General features: G+C 55.7%; 1 pseudogene; it reads left to right on the top strand.

The window, feature by feature from the left end:
- Positions 1-13,778, top strand: part of LOC121099889 — an 18,282-nt pseudogene extending 4,504 nt beyond the window's left edge.
- The last annotated feature ends 5,251 nt before the right edge of the window (positions 13,779-19,029 follow it).

Raw genomic sequence — 19,029 nt, 5'->3', positions numbered from 1 at the left:
GGGGGGGGGGGCTCCACTGCCCTCCAAGGGGCAGAGCGGGGTACCACTTGCCAGGACTCCAGGTAGGTGACCGGGCATGTCCCGTTTATGTATCAGCAGGGCCCTCAGCATAGAGAGTTGTGGACCTCACCTGTTCCCAATCAAGTGTAAACAGGATTTGTGCCCTGGCTAAGTTTGTCCCAGTAATCCTTTTCTGGGGAAGAAAATCACATTTGAGAGAGAGCCTTTATGCATATATTGCACTTGAAATTATAATTGTATGAAATCTCATGTCTAGACTAAAAGGAATTGAATTTTGATTATTTAACTACATTTCCTATTGCTCTCAGGAGGATGGCTGTTTTTCTAACAGCTGTCTGCCTTGTTCATTAAGAGTGATGTTTTCAGAGCAGCACCCTTGGGGGCTTCTAGAAAGTCTGGGAGTCTCAGGGTTTGGCCTGGTGGGTCATTCTGAAGGACATGTCCGTTCTGGGCCTCTTTGCCCTCAGACCTGCCCCACTACATTTCCCAGACCCTAGCATGGACTGGTCTTTGCCTGGATTAGTCCATAGGAGGCAGTGGTGGAGGATAAGGAAGGAAGAACCCGGAGTATCTCTCTGCCCGGACCTGTGTCTGTGGTGGCTTCATCTCCACCAGGCCTCCCCTTCCCCCTGTTCCTGGAGTGTGGGAACCCCACCCCTCTCTTGGTCTCTCTAACCCTGGCTTGGTGGCAGGTTGCTGGGCTGCCTGAGCTTTGCCTCACAGTCACTGTCTGCCTTCTCACCCTTTCCACACAAATGCCTGTATTAACCCTTTCGGGGGGGGGAGCACCTGCAGTGATTCCTGTTTACCTGGTTGGACCCTGCTGTGTGTGCTCCTGACCAGGACCCAAGCCTCTACATCCTCCTCCCTCATCACCCCCACCCCCATGCACCCTCCACCCCAGCACCTACAGACTCCCATCACCTTCCAGGCAGGCCCCAGGACCTTCGCTCATGCTGCCTGTTGTTGGGAGTCCTCACTGCAAACCCAGCCTCTCTTTGACATCCCAGCTCAAGGTGGCCAGTCTTGAGCCTCCCATCTGCAGTGATGAGATCTGCTGGGTCCTCCCAGAGCCCCTGCTTGTTTCCTCTGGGGTGCTCAGCAAGGGCACATTGTGGGATTGTCACACATGTTCAGTTTCATTCTTTCATTCATTAATTATGCATCAAGATTTCATTGATGCTGAGTAGGAGACCAGCTTACATCATCAGGATGCTGTCTCTTCCCCCGTCCTGGCTCTACTCTCCTCCATGTGGGTGGTGGAGGTACAACGTGGGATGAGAATTTATTTTCGGTTATTAGTGACCGCAGCTCTACCTAGAATTGGCTTAAACGCAGAAATGTCTGTTGATGCAGGTAACTGTACAGTCTGGGGGTCGTTAGCTTCAGGCATGAGTGGATCTCCCAGATTCTGCAGGGATCCTCTCTTCTCACGTAGTCCTCTGCTTTCCTCTGGGTTTGCGCACTCTCAGACACTCGTCCCTCATTGTGGTGTCAGGATGCCTCCTAACGTCATGAGGCTTGTGTCAGCGCTCAGGAACCCCAGTGGAGAAATGCTTGACCTGCCGCTAGGTTCAGAATTCAGTGTCCCGGTCTCGCCATGGTCTGGCTTGAGTCACATGTCCGTCCTCGAACCAGGGCTTGTTACCAGGCATGTGCAGCATTGTGAATTGTGTGCCGGGGACACAGGTCCAAGGAGACAAGGCAGAGTTGAGGCAACAAGGAAAGAGTCTGTATGTGTCTGTTCAGTGAAGCGTTCGGTCTTGAGATAGTTGTAGGTGTGTGCTGTTGTAATGCAGGGAGACGCTGTGCACAGTTCCCTAGATTGCTTCGGCGGGGACCTCTGGACCCTGTGTAGCACAACTTCACAACCAGGGAATGGACACTGAGGCCGTGGCAGGTGGAAAGGTGGCGATCCTCCTGGCCCAGGCGTCCAGGAGATGGATCTCAGCTGTGCGTTCCCCGTGTGCCGCATGTGTCTGTGGGTGTCTGTGTGTTTGGAAGCACCCACCGGATCAGCGCGGCCCTCCCTGAAGGTGCAGGATGGACAGGGGAGGTCATCAAAGCCATGGTAGTTGTGCTTTAGCTTTATAAGAAGGTGTCGGTGCATGACTGTGCACTTGAAGATTAACGCAGGCGTTCCCACTGTGACTCCCCCAGGGTGGCGGCCTAGGAAGGTGTCAGTGCAGCAGTTTGGTGATGAAAGATAATTTTTAACATGGAAACACAGGAGGCAGCCTGTCTTTGCTGACGGGGAACGTCTTTTATCTGCTGTGACACTCGTTCCATGACTGGCACGGAGTGTGGCATCTTCTGTCACCCCCTCACTGGATCACTTTAAATAATATTCCAACACAACACAGCATTTGGTCCTACCAACGTAACGTGTATCGGCTGAGGCTGTCGATCTGGGCGTCTCTCTGTTTTTCCCACAGAGCCGGGTCCACAGGGGCCCCACTAAAGACGTGTTGACTGATGGGTGCCCGTCAGCTCTTCACGCCACTCCTGTTGGCCTGTCTCGGGCCTGGCTGCTTTCTCTATCACGTCCCTCCAGCTGCTTGTCTCTGGCTCCAGCCTGACGTGCCCGTGAGGCCCCAGCACATACCAGGGTCTCAGGAAGCTCCAGCTCATCCCACTGAAGGGTGGGGAGGAGTCGGGCTCCCATCCGCTCCCCTCGGGGCCTCTGAGCTTGGCGTGTGGTGGGAGGCGCCCTGGAGAACGTCACGGGGAGCTGGCCTCACATGGACGCAGCAAGGAAGCAGATGCCCCTCAGCAGTTTGCGGATTCTGTCTGCCTCTGCAATTCCGGAAGAAATCGGGCTCTGGCTGCCGGACGTTCCCGGCAGTCAGAAGGGGCCGGGGCCACAGTTTAGCCTCCGCTCAGCTGTGGACCCACCTGGAGTTCCATCGGGCAGGAGGCACATCCCTCAAGACCTGTGTCTCCTCCTCCGGTGGGACGCCGCCCTGAAGGAGGCCGGTGCCATCAGTGGGGGCACCGGGCGACCCACGCAGTCCCATTTCCGTCCACTCTCCCTTGCCGGGCCTTCGTTTCTGGGGACCAGGTCAATACATACATTTACACCTGCGCGGTATCTAGGTTTGGGTCTTGCTCGGGGGGGGGGACCTGCGTGTCTACTGGTCCGGCAGGGGTGGGGCCGATGGAGTGAGGCCTGGGAGGTGGGGGCGTCTTGGGGAAGCGCTTGCTGAGAAGGCTGCTCCTGCCCCGGAGCCTTCGTGTGGGAGGCGGAGGTGCCTGAACTGCCCTGTGGCTCTGAGTCTGTTTACTGAGAGTTAACGACCATAAACCACGCCTGCCACATCCCATACTCGCTGGGTTCGCTGGATTTGCGGCTGATTTCTGTGCTAGAAATTGCCGGGCCTCGGGAGAAGCCTGATAAGCAAAGTTCCTTAAGCGAGACAACTTCACACAAACGACTGGAGTCCTTTCTGGGGCCAGCGTAGGTGTCTGTGATCTTACGAAGGCGATTTTGCCCTTTCAGGGCCCACAGGTGGAGGAAGGCATTGGCTCTCGGGGACAGAAGGAGGCAGCTCAGGGGAAGGAGGGTGTGGTCCGGCCCAAACGTGGCACCGGGATGACTGTTGTCCCTGGCAAGGCCCCCTGCGCCTTCACAGGTGTGACCCTGAGGTCCAGCTCTGCCCCGCTCCTCCAGCCCCAGAAGGGACGTGCTCCTTCCCACTCGGACTAGGCAGTGACAAAGCTCTGCCCGCCTCGTTCCCCACGAGCACCTGGGCAGGGTCTTCCTAAACCTCATCTCGGTTGTCTGCACCCCCTCTGGATCTTCATCTCTCTAAAGCCCAGGACCTCCGGAGCCCTTTCTTTTTTCCATCCAAGGAGATACTCCAAATTTTTAAAAACTGGGTACAGAAGGAGCAGTAGCTGAGAACAAGGACAGGCTCGTATCAGGTGCAGGCTCAGTCCTGCCATTTCTGTCCCTCAGAGATGCCACCCGTCCTGGAGTCTGTGCCTGGCTTCTTCCCTTCACCTTTAATATGCGCAGCAGCCCCCGCCCGAAGGCCTGCTCCCCGGAGCCTGTGATCTCTCCCACCCGGCTCTTTCTGCTTCAGTTAACTCTAAGCCTGTGACCGGCAGAGCTGTGGGATGGTTCCTCTCATGGGGAGCCCGTGTGGGGCTTTGCAAGGATGCCGCTCGGCGTACCGACCGCCCAGTTCTCCCCGGAGACAAGGCTGCTTTTGGTGAACCTTCTAAAGACATTTTAAACACATACAAAAACAAGTGTGTGTATGTGTGTTCAAAAAATTATAGCCGCTTACGTTCTGGAGGATTTCCTCGTCCTCGTTGCTACCCGCTAGTTTGTAGGACTAGCATCCTGTGTGTCTGTCATTCGGGTCACCGGCGCTTCACGGTGTACGTTTTATCTTTCGGACGGAATTCGTGAATACCTCTGCCTCCTTTCTAAATGATCCTTACGCATTCCCATCCTTGCCCTCCGGCTTATAGGCTATAAATACGCAGTCTTAGCTCTGTTTTGTTTTGGCACTTCCTCCTTGGGTAGGTATCACTGTCATGGAGAAATGACTTCGTACTGCCCCAGGCGTACAGCCCTCTTCACTCCCTGTAACTCATTGTATTTCGAGCTTTTCTCGGCCTGCTCATTGTTCGTTGTGTATATCCTTCAGAAATTATACACAACTAATGAATCATCGAGCCTTACATCGGAAACCGGGGATGTACTGTATGGTGACTAACATAATATAATAAAAAATCATTAAAAAAATAAAAAAAAAAAGAAACAGAAAAAAAAAAAAAGAAAAAAAAGAAAGAAATTCCAGCAGCAAAAAGCTCTGAGGGTTCATCTCTTGTTTAGTGTCTGTCTCTTTAAAAATTTCTGGAAGTTGTGGGGCGCCTGGGTGGCACAGCTGTTAAGCGTCTGCCTTCGGCTCAGGGCGTGATCCCGGTTATGGGATCGAGCCCCACATCAGGCTCCTCCGCTATGAGCCTGCTTCTTCCTCTCCCACTCCCCCTGCTTGTGTTCCCTCTCTCGCTGGCTGTCTCTATCTCTGTCAAATAAATAAATAAAATCTAAAAAAAAAAAAAAAATTCTGGAAGTTCGCATTCAGCATCCCTGGGTCCATCAGCTACCCCTCATTTTCTTTATTTCTAATCTGATCCTTTGCAGAAAGGTGCAGCTGCCTCGGGTGGATCATGGTCCTCCTCGAGGTTTGCTAGATCATTCCCACCAGTGCCTGCTTCCTGACCTGTGCGTCCCTCTCTCCCACGTGTAAGACGGTCCTCCGTAAAGGCCTGGGCTGGACTGAGCTGTGGGTCCCAGTTCTTCACCCCTTCCTGCGGGAGTCCCCATCCTTTGTCCTTCACTTTGGGTTTGAGCCTGGGACAGACTCTAGCTCCGGGAGAGTGGGGAAGGAGTGATGGTGAGCCTCAAGGCTTCCTGGCTTCAAGTTCCTGGGCTCCTTACCACACTGGAAATCGAATCCTGAAGGCAGTTGGAGGAGAGTGTTCTCAATTGATTTTCTGAAGACACCAGGCTTCTGAGGCTGAAATGGTTTTTTACACACTTAACAAGCAAGTTACAGTTGTTCTAACAAACACAAAATTACTATGTGTGGATTTTTTATGACTGCAATATGAGGAGTATATCTTTGATCAGAGGATTCTAGGAAAGAAAAATTGTTCCTCCACAAACTCCTCCTGAACAGTGACGTGTGATGTGTGTACTCACAGTGAGGGATCGGATTGTCACGAGCTTTCACGTTCAGACGCAGGGCGCGCTCGGAACCGTCCTCAGTGGGATGCACTGATGAAGCTGGTAACACATCAGACGTGTGAGAAGTCCTCCTGCACCCCGTGAAGAGGCTTGTAATCCTCACCACCAGCTCTGAGCTAATCTGGGGTCCCCGAGGCAGCAGAGCCTGTGGCAGGTTGTAAGGAACTGGCGAAAATGCTCTCTGCTTATCGGATCGTCACAGGAGGGAAGCGACACAACTACCAAGTAGATCGGGAGTCATCACGTCCCGCGATGGGGCGGTGGGAGCCGGGACCTCCGGCCAGCAGAGGACACAGGCAGGTGCCTGGTGGCCCCAGGCCCACGCGTGCTGTTCTGGAGGAGGTGAGAGGACTTTTGGAAATACCGCTTGTCCTGCCCCCACCTCCATGGATGGAATACATTGGTCTATTTTGAACTTTGGCTTGGTCATCTAAGGTGCTTTGGCCAATGAAATATTAGTGGACAGGGGCGCCTGGGGGCTCAGTCGGTTAAGCATCTGCCTTCAGCTCAGGTCATGATCCTGGAGTCCCAGGATCTAGCCCCGCATCGGGCTCCCCACTCAGTGGGATATCTGCTTCTCCCTCTAACCCTTCCCCCTCTCGTGTGCTCACTCTCTCTCTCTTTCTTTCTCAAATCATAAAGAAAAATATTAGTGGGTAGATGCTAGCAGAAATTTGAAAGAGTTGTCCGGTCACCCTTGCCCCTGCTGTGACCCTGAGAAGAGCCTGTTGGTCCAGGGGGACAAAAGATGTGGAGCAGAGTGAGCACAGACCGGCAGGCTGGCGCGCAGCTGCCCAGAGCCTCACCGAGACTAGCCGGCGTGTGGCCACCCCTCATGCTTGCGTGAACTCCGCTGAGCTAGCCCAGTGTAGACCCAGGAGAGGTATGTCCGTGGTGTTGGCTGATTGGTTGTTACCCAGCAAGAGCCGACGGAGAGATTCCTGCAGCTCTTTCTGCTCCTTGGGCTCGGGCAGCCTCTCTCCTGGGGTCACAGAGCGCCGTGAACAACCAGAAGCCCATCACTTGCTGGCTTGCTTTGTGCTGAATAAGTTTACAGAACAAGGAAGTTTGCTGTGCATCCAGCAAAGCCCTTCTTACAACAGTGACCGGTTGTCCTGTGTCCGTGTTGGCTGATCTTTGGAAGGCAGCTCTGAGCACCCCTTGAGGGCTCCGAGGGGTCCATTTTCAGGGGGATCCTGCTTCGGTGCCTGCTTTGCCCACTGCCTGGGTGCTCTGCAAATTAAATCAAAGTCATGAAAAAAAATCACAGTAACAAGACTTCCTAAACACATTCTTTCTCTGGGGTTTGGTATCCAAGAAGTCTTTGTGGAGTTTTTGTTCTTGTTTTGGTCAGAGAAACAAGAGCATAAATGGGAGGACCTTCGAATCCCCTCCCTCCAAGTATGAGCAGGATGAGGGCAGAGGTCATGGTGCCCCCGGAAACTCTGTCCCCATGTCCTTCTTCTGCTGTTGGGCAGCGCGACTGGGCCAGTCCTGCCAATAGGCTGAGAGCAGGAGGCATGCAGCGGCACCTGGGCTGAGGCAGAAAGGAGCCAGAGGGGGCCCCCCGCCCTCCCTATCTGCCCTGCCGCCACTGATGAGAGGGACGTGAGCCCCAGGGTCCAGCTATGAGAAGTTGAGGCCTCTGTCAGCCTGGGATCCTGGGTCACCTGCTGGAGCTGAGCCTTCCCCAGCCAGCTGTGTTCATGGGAGTGAGAATCACACTCCGGTTACTTGATGCTGAGAGACTTTGGACATGCTTGTTACTCCTGCAGAAGCTGACTCTTACAGGGATCGCAGACGGGGGCTCCTTCCAGCTCTGTGTCTGACGCACTCCCTGAGTCTTGCTGTCCTCGTCTAGGTGAGAGCGACAGTGGAGATGGCGATGGTCATGATGAGGATACTGCCCCTTCCTCGCTGGCTTATTATGATGACCACCTGGGTCAGCACGTAAGGTGTCAAGAGCAGCATATGGCAAAGGCCGTCACTAGGTCAGTGTGGCTGTGATAATGGGAGTCAGGTTTTTGAAGGCCTTGAATACCAGGTAGAGGAGTTTGTGCTTCACCTTACAGACCTGCCTTTTTCACAATATTTTCTGCAAACACAAATTCTGTAGGATATTAATACCTGTTGCATGAAAACAGACTCTGATATTTGTTTTTGAGAAACACTAGATTAAACAAAGTGAATGTGTTTGTTTACTACAGGACTTCTCAGTGTCTGTAATATGAGGGCTGGGGCTCTCCAGGAGGGACTGGCCAATAGGAATTTACACTCACTTTTGTCATAGTGTTCATCTGTGCTGGGAGAAGGGGAATGCACTTGGCAGGGCCTGCCCCAATTTTAGTGACGCCTTCTCCTCCCCCCCCACCCCCATTAACAGAACGTCTGCTGACCCCACACAGCCCTAGAGGCTTTCCCGTGGATTGGCTTTGAGCTGCTCAGGGGCCCTGTGAGGGACGTGCACAGCACACCCAGGACAAGCTCCTACCTGATGCCCATGATGATGAGTGCAAGATGAATAATCCAGACACGGTGGGGACATGAGCCACCTGAAGACCCTTGTCATCTTTCCATGGCAGGAAGGAGGAAACAAAGCAGGTGTCCCCTGGAGTGGCCCTCCTCTCCTCTGGTCCCTGGTTCTGCCACTTGCCCGCTCTGGGCCACAGGAAACCCACACAGGGTGTGCGAGATGAATGTGGAGCGGATCATCAGAGGAGAGGCGTAGGTGACTCCGGCCGGCTGCCGGGGCAGGTCCCACCTGCTCTGTGGGCCTCTCAGAGAGTACTCTGTCCGTTGCCCTCCAGGTCTGAGACTCAGGAAATTGGCCACGATCAAGGCGGGAGGAGGTCCCAGCAGAGAGGCTTCCACAGACCCCAGGGGTCAGGGGAGGGGGGGAGGGGTGTCCTTGGCCTCCTGGAGAGGGTTTTCTGAGCAGAGAAGTGCTCCCCGAGGACCCAGGGCCCACCAGGGGGAGCTCATCTCTTATCCCTTGGGGGCCGATTCCCATGCTTTTGTGGGGTATTCATTCGGTCCTCCAGCCGCTGGTCGTGCCCATCTTTATTTAGAACTGAACTGATAGAAACCGTGCGGAGTGGTCTGGTTGGGAACTGTGCAGAGGTGGGGAGATTTCAGAGTAGGAACCCGAATCCAACTCCGAGTCTGAGCCCTGCCGTGCCCCTCACTCGCTGGGTTACCTGGAACAGGTGTCTCAGCCTGTCACGGTCCTCCTCTGTAAACCATGGAGGAGACAAACCTGCTTTGGGGTTCATGGGACGTGGGTGTCCTGGGGCTTTCTCCCCCGAACCCCCAGGTCGGGCACTTCATTGTCTCCTGAGGCTGATACGGGACGAGCGCCTGCCACGCTCAGGCTGCCCCGCAGGATTAAGTGAAGCCTGTTCTCCGTGGGCCCTTCTGAGACTGAGCGAGTGCCCATATTTAATTCTTATTCACACGCGTGTTGTCAGGAAGCCGTGAGAAAAGGGATGTTGAATAGGAAACTCACGTCAGTGCTCGTGCTGTTTACGCGGTTTGACTCAGTGTGTTTTCTATTCTGCATCTGTTGGCGTCTGTCCTGCATGCACTTTGCGGAGCCCCGGGGATCGTGCGCTGTGGGGCACCTGGCACATTGTGAAGGCACTTCTGACCAAGCAGCCCTCGCACCCAGCTCCGGACGCAGCTGCGGTGAGGCATGAGCACATGTGGGAAGGAGGACTCCGTGGGTGGGGCGGGGGGCCCAGAGACACGCGCTGGAATTTCAGCAGCTCTCCCCCAGGCCCGGGGGCAGGACATCCACCAGCACCTGCATCCCCTGACCTGTGTCCTGGTAGCTCCCTCCTGCGCATGTCTGAGTCCATAACTGCAGAGTGGAGGTGTGATGGTCTTAGCCAGCAGGAGCAAGGCTGCTGCGGTCACTCGGGTGGGGGGTCGTGGCCTGGACCAGCCCAGCAGCAGGGGCCCCAGGAGAGTGGACCAGACCTCCCTGACTGGAGGGGATGAGGCTGGAGAGGGGGTGCGGGATGACCCTCTGGGCCCATCACTGTCCCCTCCTGGCCAGGAGTGAAGGAGTGTACCCTGCGGGTAACCCCGCTCCATCCTCTGTCCTTTGGGGACCAGCCACTTCCTGCCACCAGCTGCTCACCCCCCCCTTCCCTGGCAGCCCCCGGGCTCATCAGCAAGGGAAGCATCAGATCCACGCTCGCCCGGGTGGAGTCCCCCTGAGCTGCTGGACACCAGTGCTGTGCAGGGCTTCTCAGAGCGTGGACGCCTGTCTCTGTGGTGCGCTCCACAGGCTCTGGTTGCTTTTGCGATCATGAGGCAGGGCCTTTCTCACTGCCTTCCTCCTCATGTGGCGAGCTGGCTCACCGCAGGAAGCCGCCCAGGGTGAGTGGGGGCTGCTGCGGGGGGCCCGCCGGACCCAGACCCCTCTCCAGGGGCCAGTCCCAGCTCTGAGATCCCGTTCACCACCTCCATTCACCCGGCAGTTCGTTAATGAGCACTTACTCTGTGCCAGGCAGCAGGGATGGCTGGTCCCTGAGCACAAGGACCTGAGTCTAGAGGGGAGAGTATTAACCAGACCTGCCCTTGTCAGCTGTGCTGAGGGGGACAAAGGAGGAGACTGCCCAGGGGAGCCCTTCCCTGAGGAGGGGCTGGAGCTGACACCCGAGAGGTGACCAACCAGGGCAGGGAAGGGCCCTTGAGGGGAGGGGCAAGGTGACCTGGGGCCTAACAAGGTCCAGTGAGTCTGGAACACAGTCTGCTCTGGGGAGGTGGGAGATGTATCCTAGGGTGGGGGATCAGATGCCCAGGGCCCAGGACCCAGTCAGTGTGTGTGTGTGTGTGTGTGTGTTCTGCTAATTCAGAGCCCCCATACTGCTCTGGAAAACATGCTCCTGGGCTCCCAGAGCAGGACCCTGCCAGGTCCTGACAACAGGGATGCTGGTGGTGACCCCAGGTGGGAGGGGCCTCTGAAAGAGGGGTGTCCCTCCAGCTCCCAGCTTCCCTGTGGAGTCCCCTCTGGGGGTCCCAGCCCTGGCCAGGCTCCCTTCCCCCATGGTCCTGTCCCACACAGGGGTCCTTCTGTTGCAGGCAGCTGGTGGTGGTCCTGCCCTGCCCAGTGTCCGGGGTGCACCGGCTCTGCCACACCCCTCAGTCCCCTTCCCAGGGTGGAGGCTGCTGCTTAGCTTCCTCCTGCATCTGCTCATGTCTCCGTGGGCCTCAGTTGGCTGCTGCAGCCCAGGTCACCCCTCTGTCTTCCAGCCCTGCCACCATCAGTGTGCCAAGTCCCCACTTTTCTGTCTAGATGCTGGTGTCACCACTCTTGAGGCTTGGGTGCAAAGGGAAACCACAGAAGGGAGACACTGTATTGATGACTTTAGAGGTGACCGCGGCCACCGAGCAGGTGATGGGAGGTTGGCAGAGGCAGGAGCCAGCAGGAGATCTCATGCAGTTAACCCGGCAGAGGTGAGGGTGGATGGCGAGGGCAGCAGTGCAGAGGATAAAGGTGGACACTTTGAATGAAGGTTAGGACGGGAAACCCAGAGCCCTACGGGGACTCCATCAAGCCTGTTACACAGAAGGAGAAACTGAGGCTCAGAGAATCGCCATCACTCCCTCCTCCTCCACCTGCCTTGGTAACTGGAAGAGGGAACCGCCTCCAGTCCAGGGCCGCACCTGCTGGCCCTGAGCCCTCTGTCAGGGCCACCTCTGCAGGTGCTGCCTTGTTGTCTTGACTCTTCCTGTTTGAGGCCAAATGAAACTAAAATGGGAAGTGCAGAGAAAAACTGCAGAGGACAAAATAGCTTCAACCACCATCCATCACTTTCACTGTTTCCCTAGACTTGTCTGTGCACAGAATGCCAATGTCCTGATTCAGGAAAGCTTCCCTGCACCAGGCCCCGGCAGGGGTTGGGGCGCCTGGGGGAGGGGACTCCAGGGACCCCCTTCCTGCAGCCTCCTCCCCAGGGGGACAGGAGGATGCTGCCCTTCCTGGGGTTCCCTACAGGTGTACAGGAGCTAGGCCAGCAGGGGGAGGCAGAAATCTGAACCAAATGCCTGGGATCTCAGAGCTGGGCACCTACCCAGCTCCTGAGGGTGGGGTTTGCCTCCATGGGGAGTTCAGACCCCCTCCCTCAGTTGTGCAGATGCGGGTACTGCAGGAGCTCTGGGCTCCAACAAACAGGAAAGGCCATCAACCCATTGTCAGACCATCTGTGCTCCAGACAGGTGTGCTGTGTACCAAAGTGGGGAGCCCCGGTGGGAGCCTGGGGTGGGGCCAGGCCGGTGGGCGGGGCTGGGACAGAGGGCGGGGCCCAACAGGAGGGCAGAGTCAGGATGGTGGGAGGGGCCAGCGAGCAGGCCAGGCCAATGGGTGAGGCTGAGGACAGCGCCCCACAAGGATGGGGCTAGAGAAGGGTGGAGTCTGGTTGAGGGCGGAGCCAGGCCGGTGGGCGGGGCTGGAATGGGGCGTGGCCAGGTAAGGGCGGGGCTAGCACTGCACATGCCTAGTCGCTGCCTGCAGGTGCCTTCCACTGGCCTTGCTGTTTCCTTACTCCCTCTAATTCCCTTCTACTCCCGCTCTTAGGAAGCCATAAAACTGTGTTTCCCAGTGTCTTTTTAAATTTTTATTGAATTTGTATCGTATTTATTTGAGTGTGTTTGAGACTCTAAGATTTCCTTCTTAGGAAGTGCTTTGTGTTTAATGACTCTCTTCTTACCTGAAAGTGCTCTTGCGGAACGTCCGTTGCTGTTTGGTGGGCATATATTTTCAATCCACATCGTCGGCCCTGTGTTCCATCTTTCATCCTGTTTATGAGACTTTCAGTTTTACGAGTGATTATGTTTGACACCCTTGCTCCCCTCGCTAAGTGTACAGGACCCCTGTCGTTCCAGCCCGCATGTCCTTCAAGGCTCGTCCTCCCCACACTCCCTGTCCACTGTCCCAGGAGGCCGCTGACTCCCGGCCACCACAGCACGCTCAGGGAAGCCCCTGGTGCATGTCCCTGTGCGCCCGGGTCCGCATCTCTCTAGGCGCGTGCTGGAAGGACAGGACAGCGGGCCTCTGGCACCGGTCGCCCTCAGACCCCTTGGTCCCACACACCTGCCAACCAGACGCCCAGGGGGACACGGAGCGGTAGATCTCATTACAGAGACCTCTTCGTTATAGGGGAAACCCCACCCTGCTGACGGCCTCTTCTGTGTTGTCCCACTGGGTCCTGTTCCTACAACCGCAGCATCAGGAGGAACAGCAGCCGAGGAGGTGGCCGTGAATGTCAGTAAGGAACTTCGGGCATGTGTAAGACGTACAAGGAACAGTGTCCTTGTAGACGACACCCCCAAGCTGGCCTCGTTCAGCCTCCAAAGGTCTTACTCGTCCTGTTGACAGAAGGACGGATTTGGCAGCTTCTTTATGCCATCCTTCGATGCGTGATGGACTGGGTTCCCACTTAACAGAGTTAATCTGGAAGAGTCTCTTGGATTGGAAAATTTTCCAGCTGGTGCTAGACCAGAGAGAAAAAACAAGAAGTCTTGTGATTTAACTCTAATTGTTGAATTTTGGCAGTAATGCAAAAGAAGTCCATTCCCAAAATTGTGGAATCAGTTCAGCAGAAGTAGGACTCTCGCAGAGCTCAGGAGATGAGGTCAGATGACTTCAACGCCTTGTAGTGCTGGAGGGGACAACGGAGCAGCCATGAGAATGCTGAGAATATGGCTGAGCTACCAGCAGCTGTTGGTTCTTTGCCAGACTCCTTGGAAAACAGGCTTCCTGATCTGCACACAGATATTGTCACTCTGTCTGAGAACACATAAAGGCAAGAAACCTGGGTGTGTGTTTTGAGTATGCAGAAGAAAATACTGAGCAAAGCTGCTCTGGATGAGTCTCCTGTGGATCCGTCAGACCCTGGCGCGGGAGCTCCCAGGACCTAAGACGCTGTTTCTCACCTGTTATGTCAACGCACAGCAAGCAGCTTCGGAGGCTGATCCGGAGCAATAGAAACACTTCTGCTGATAGAGCATGGAGACTTAATCCCCTCTGATGAGTCAGGAAGGTTCAGCTCCTGCCCGCGGTGGTAGCACTGCCATCTAGGTGACGGGCCTCTCATCACCAGTCATACAAACAGGTCCACCTGGGGAAGGAGGGGGGTGAAGAGCAGCTGGAAGTGAAACAGCAGAATCCAGGGATCACTTGTATTTCACACGCGGATGAAGTCAAACCCTGAAACTAATGACTCGAGATATTTCATCCCCAAATGCCGCGTGGCAAGGGCAGCTCAGTTCCAAGAATGAAAATCCATTCCAAGAGGCTCTTGTTTTTGTGTTGGGAGGAGACCGCTCCATTGAATACCACAATCTTGTTGACTACATAAGGGGGAAACCAGGCAAACACATTCTGTATGACTGCAGTGAACATTCTAATGCTTTCATAAAATTTCACAAAACATCTGTCACAACTCAGACAAGTAAAAGTAGCCTGGAGTTTAACGGGCAGGGAGGGGCTCCCAGGTAGGCTGTGTGCTCCTCCTGGGCCCGGACCCCTCCCCAGCCTCGGCTGGTCTGCAGCTCTGCGGAGGCAGCGTGGCCCCGTGCGTGCCCCCTTCTAGGAGGTTCTTGCTTGCCCTCCTGGCAGCACCTCCTGATTCCTGTCCCACGTCCGTGAGTCCTCCTAACAGTGTGCGGCAACATATTGAAATTAATTTCCCCTCCTGCTCGGACCCGGGACGCCTGCAGGCACGTTGGTGTCTTGATTCATCTGTGATTGAACAAAGGGGTCTCCCAGCGCTGGGGGCACCTCTGTGTCACACAGGGAACAGCACAGGCCGCAGTCTGGCCAGGTGGGGCCAGAGAACTGCTTTCTAAGGAGCGGTCGTTAGGGACACCTAGGGGCAGGTGGTCTGGCAAGTGCGTTCTTCCTCAGGGACCTGTGGTCAAGGCCCGTCCACAGTCACACAGTAGCGGTGCCTTCACTCTGATGGCACATCTGCTGTCTCACTGTCTGTCATTCATTTCCTCTGCCTCCCAAAACCGGAGCCCGGCTTTGCTTTGGGAAAACACCTCTTCCCTGCGTTAGTTCTCACAACAGCTTTGGAATCTTCTTGACCCAAGCATTTTACCCTCAGATCTTCACATTCTTCTGGAGAACGGGAGGAAGGGGCGATTTGGGGAGAAAAGGTTTCCTAAGTGACAGCATCCCGGGCGGTGATGTACAAGCCGCGTGTCCGTGCTGGGCTCTCGGGACAGGTAAGGCCAAGTATAAATAACTCCCCAAATCCAAACACAGTGCACGTGCCTGGGCTGGGGGAAGGCCACCGTCCCACCTCGGCTGCTCTTCTCTCAGGTGGAAGGCGAGAGGCAGGTGCACTCCGGAATCTCCCAGCTCAGGGCTGCTGGTCACCTGCCGAGGGGCCCCTTTCTCCCCGGGGCTGGGTGCTCTCTGCGGGGCTGCTGAGCAACCTCGTGCCTCAGGAGCCTGTGAGGCCTCACGAAGTGTCCGAGGAGGGTGATGCATATGGGGACGTTCACGGAGTTAAGCGCCCTCCCCCCGGAGGCAGACTTTCTCACGTTCACAGGGGCTCCTGGCTCCTCTCTGGAGAGACCCGTGTCGACAGCCCGAGTGGACCGGGGCACCGGCGGCCCAGTGGTGGGGACTGTGTCAGCAGCCTGACGTGGGAGCACACTGCACCCCCCTGCTCGGCCTCACTCGGCTCTTCCCCACCCCGTACACCTGCGTCTGCCGGGCTCCTGGCTGGGAACCCCAGGAGGACCCCCCACGGCACTGGCTGAGCTGGCCCCGGCTGCACCCACACAGTCTGTGCTTGCAGGGGAGAGGCTGGGTGTGAGACGCTGCGGGAGCACCCTGGGATGGGGGCGGGGGCTCCCCGAGGCGGTCGGTGGAGGGACTCGAGGCACAGCCTCGTCTGCCGCGGGGTCTGCTGAGCCTCTGCCAGGACAGTCAGTCCACACACGTCTCCGCGTCCAGCTGGCATTCCGTGCTGTGGCCTCAGCCCTCGTGGTGAGAGGCTCGTCCATTATCCAGTCAAGTGCTGTAAGTGTTTGACCCCGCACGACGAGCAGCAAGATGCCAGCTGCGGAGACGGTCCCGTGACAGGTCTGATTGTCATGCCTGGTGCACGAACGCTGCCCGTCCCCAGCCCGGCTCAGCTCCGGGCACTCAGCACGCTGTGAGGACACGGGACCCGGACGTGTCCTCAGGGACCACACGCTGGGCGGGAGGCTGCTTTCCTCAGTGAGGGACTCCTGCGGGGCCCGTCAGTGCAGCAGAACGTATGTCAAGACACCGGAAAGGGAGTTGGGAAGGGGACGCATTTCAGCTCTACCTCCCTAGTGCGGAGCCGGCTTCCTCGGGGCTCCGAATCCCAGGCCCGTTGTCCACGGGTCGGCCTCCGCGTCGTCGCTGACCGTGAAGTCTACATTCCGAGGGTCAGACTGCGACGGTATTGACACACTGTGCGCGTGGAATTCTAGAGCCTGTTGCACCGTCAGCTCCCCGATGCGTGTTTCTTGAGAAATGCCGGAATGCGACCTCTCCTTCCATTTACCTTTTAATCCTTCCTTACTCCGCTTGTCTGTACGGGGTGTTTTTTCTCAGAGGAGGCTGGCAGGCACAGACCGTCACCGTTGCGGTGTTCCTTAGCGCTGTTATCATCGGGACGTTCTTCTGTGTTCTGGGTTTCAGATCGTGGTCCCGAAAGTCTTCACACGTTTCTGCTCGGCCACGTGCTTTGTCTGCATCCGCGTGCACCTTCCTGGGCTCCTCTGAGATACCCTCGTGCTCCCCGGGAGGGACTGTCGCTCCGTGGACAGCTGTGCAGAGCCAGCCGGGGGGGTGGGGAGCCCCGCACTGCACGGCCCCGGGTGTGTGGCCCTGGTGATGCCCCGTCTCGTCGTCTGTGAACTTGGAGTTAAGACAGCGCATGCCACACAGAGGAGATGGGATGAGGTGGGTATTTATGGAGTCAGCACCGGGCCTGGATGATCGGCTGTCACTTTTACAACGATGTAACGTGTTTTTAGGGAGGGTGGGGAGGGGCAGAGAGAGAGGGAGAGAGCATCCCACGCACGCTCCACACTCAGTGCGGAGCTCGATTCAGGGCTCGATCTCACAACCCAGAGATCGCGACCTGAGCCTAAAGCCAGAGTCGGACACTTCACGGACTGAGCCACCCAGTGGCTACAATTGTCTGACTTTCTTGCTTTATGTATTTCTTTGTTCCCTCGGGAGACATTGCTCCTCTACGAAATTTCCGCAGTGGCTCCTGGTTATTTGTCAGACTCTAAAATGACTGACATTTAGAATGGACCCAGAGGAAGACAGTCACCATATCTCTGGCAGCTACTATGTGCCAAACACCGTGATCTGTCACTCGATCCTCACAGTATCCCACTGACACATGTACTATGATTATCTCTGTTTCGCGGATGCAGGAAATGAGGGTCAGAAGGTTGAAATCACTTGTCCAAGGCCGATTGCCGGGAAGTGCCAGACCCAGTATTTGCATGGTAAAAGAAAATAGCGGAGACTTTTAACTTTAGTTCAGGGTTTGCTGAACACCAGCCTGGGTCAAAGATATTTCTTAGTTCCTTTTTTCCCTTTTCACTTTAATGTTTCTTGGCCTATTCATAATTACTTATTCTGTTATTGGCTGTGTGTCAAGTTACAGAGGAGTCTAAAAAGCATTCTGCATGTCTGTTACTATGATTAATTTTCTCTTACGTGAGCATTATAATTTCTGTCTCTCTCATCAGTTCATATGTATTCTCCATGTTTTCTGTTGGAGGCTTTAATGTATTAATCTGAGTTGTTTTAAATTCACTGACATATTTCTAGCACCTGTGTCATATCTGAGTCTGGTTGTGTTGGTTGTTTTGTCTTCGACAGTGGACTTCCCCCCCCTTGTCTTGTCTTGTGTCTTGTACTTCTTAGTTGAAAGCTGGACAAGGAACGGGCAGCAGAAACGGAGACAATAGTATTTATACCTGGACACGTGCTTGCCTCTTGTTTTACGAGGGGTGCTTTGGGGTGGGGTGAGGGAATCGAGCAGGAGTTGAGCCGGATCCGGATGTTGCTGTTTTACCGTCACTGTCCGTGTACCACAGCCTTCAGGTTCTTCCGGTGCTGCCTGGAGCCTGTGCTGGAGGCACAAGTTCCTGGAGGAGTTTTCTCAGTGTCCTTATTGTGCCCTCTAAATGTGAGCCTGAGCCTCGGAGAGGGTCTCTCTGTACACACTTGCCCCTCCCGGGGCTCCTCTGCTGTGACTTGAACTCAGTGCCTGCTAACGTCCTGATGGGGGAGTGGGGCCTCTCCGGCGTCCTCGTAATTGTCGGGATTAGGTAGACTCCATGGTACTAGGTCTCGGGTGAGGCTTTTGCGGCCAGTGCCACCCGCACGCTGCCTCGTCATTTCGATGTGTCTTGTGTGGGAGTCTCCTGCCCTCCACCAGCTGAAGGCATCTCTTATGATCTGGGCCTAGGATGTTTTCACAGCTTTCCCCCGGGAGGGTGTTTCTCTGAGCCCTTCCTCTGGCCATGATGGGTCTCCACCTATGACACGAAGGTGGCCGGGTTTGCTGATCTCCCTGAGTTGTTGGAGGTTCTTGCTACACGAGTGAACAGGGACAAGGATCTGGGGAGGGCTTCCTTCCTTTCCCGCGGTGACAGCTGTGCCCCTCTCCCAGGCCAGCACAACAGAGGGTGGCTTTCGCCGTGTCCTGGCCTGCCTGCAGCCTTTCTTTTGAGTATGTAGCAAGATCTGTGGGGCATCCACACCTGGTTACACACTCACCACGTGTCTGTGGCTTCTAGGGTTCTATACGCACAGGCCAGCCCATATTGAGACTTTAGAAACCTCTGAAACACTTAGCAGAAATGCTGTTACTTGCGTTCATGGAAGGCCTGTGTGGCTGCCATTCTGACGCAGGGTATGTTACTTTTCCTCAGAGCCTGTTGGACAGGAATTAATCATACGGGCCATGCACAGCTGAAGAGGGCACTGGGAAATGCAGTTTCATTCTCCACAGCAGTGTGTCCAGATAAAGATCTTATGACCACGTAGGATGTGAAGTCTGGTTACTGACGGCGACTAGCAGGCTCGGCCACACCCTGTGTCTTCTCATTCTCTGTGTTATTTCCCCACTTGGCTAACAGGAATACTTGAGTTCAGGGAAGTGGCATCCTTTGTCCCAGTCACAAAGCCCCAGAGCATCTGTGCTCAGGCATAGACGCTCCAT

The sequence above is a fragment of the Ursus maritimus genome, unplaced genomic scaffold (assembly GCF_017311325.1).
Source record: "Ursus maritimus isolate PB19 unplaced genomic scaffold, ASM1731132v1 scaffold_33, whole genome shotgun sequence".
NCBI lineage: Eukaryota > Metazoa > Chordata > Mammalia > Carnivora > Ursidae > Ursus > Ursus maritimus.
Note: the sequence above shows the minus strand (reverse complement) of the source record. Positions and strands in the feature narration are given on the sequence as shown.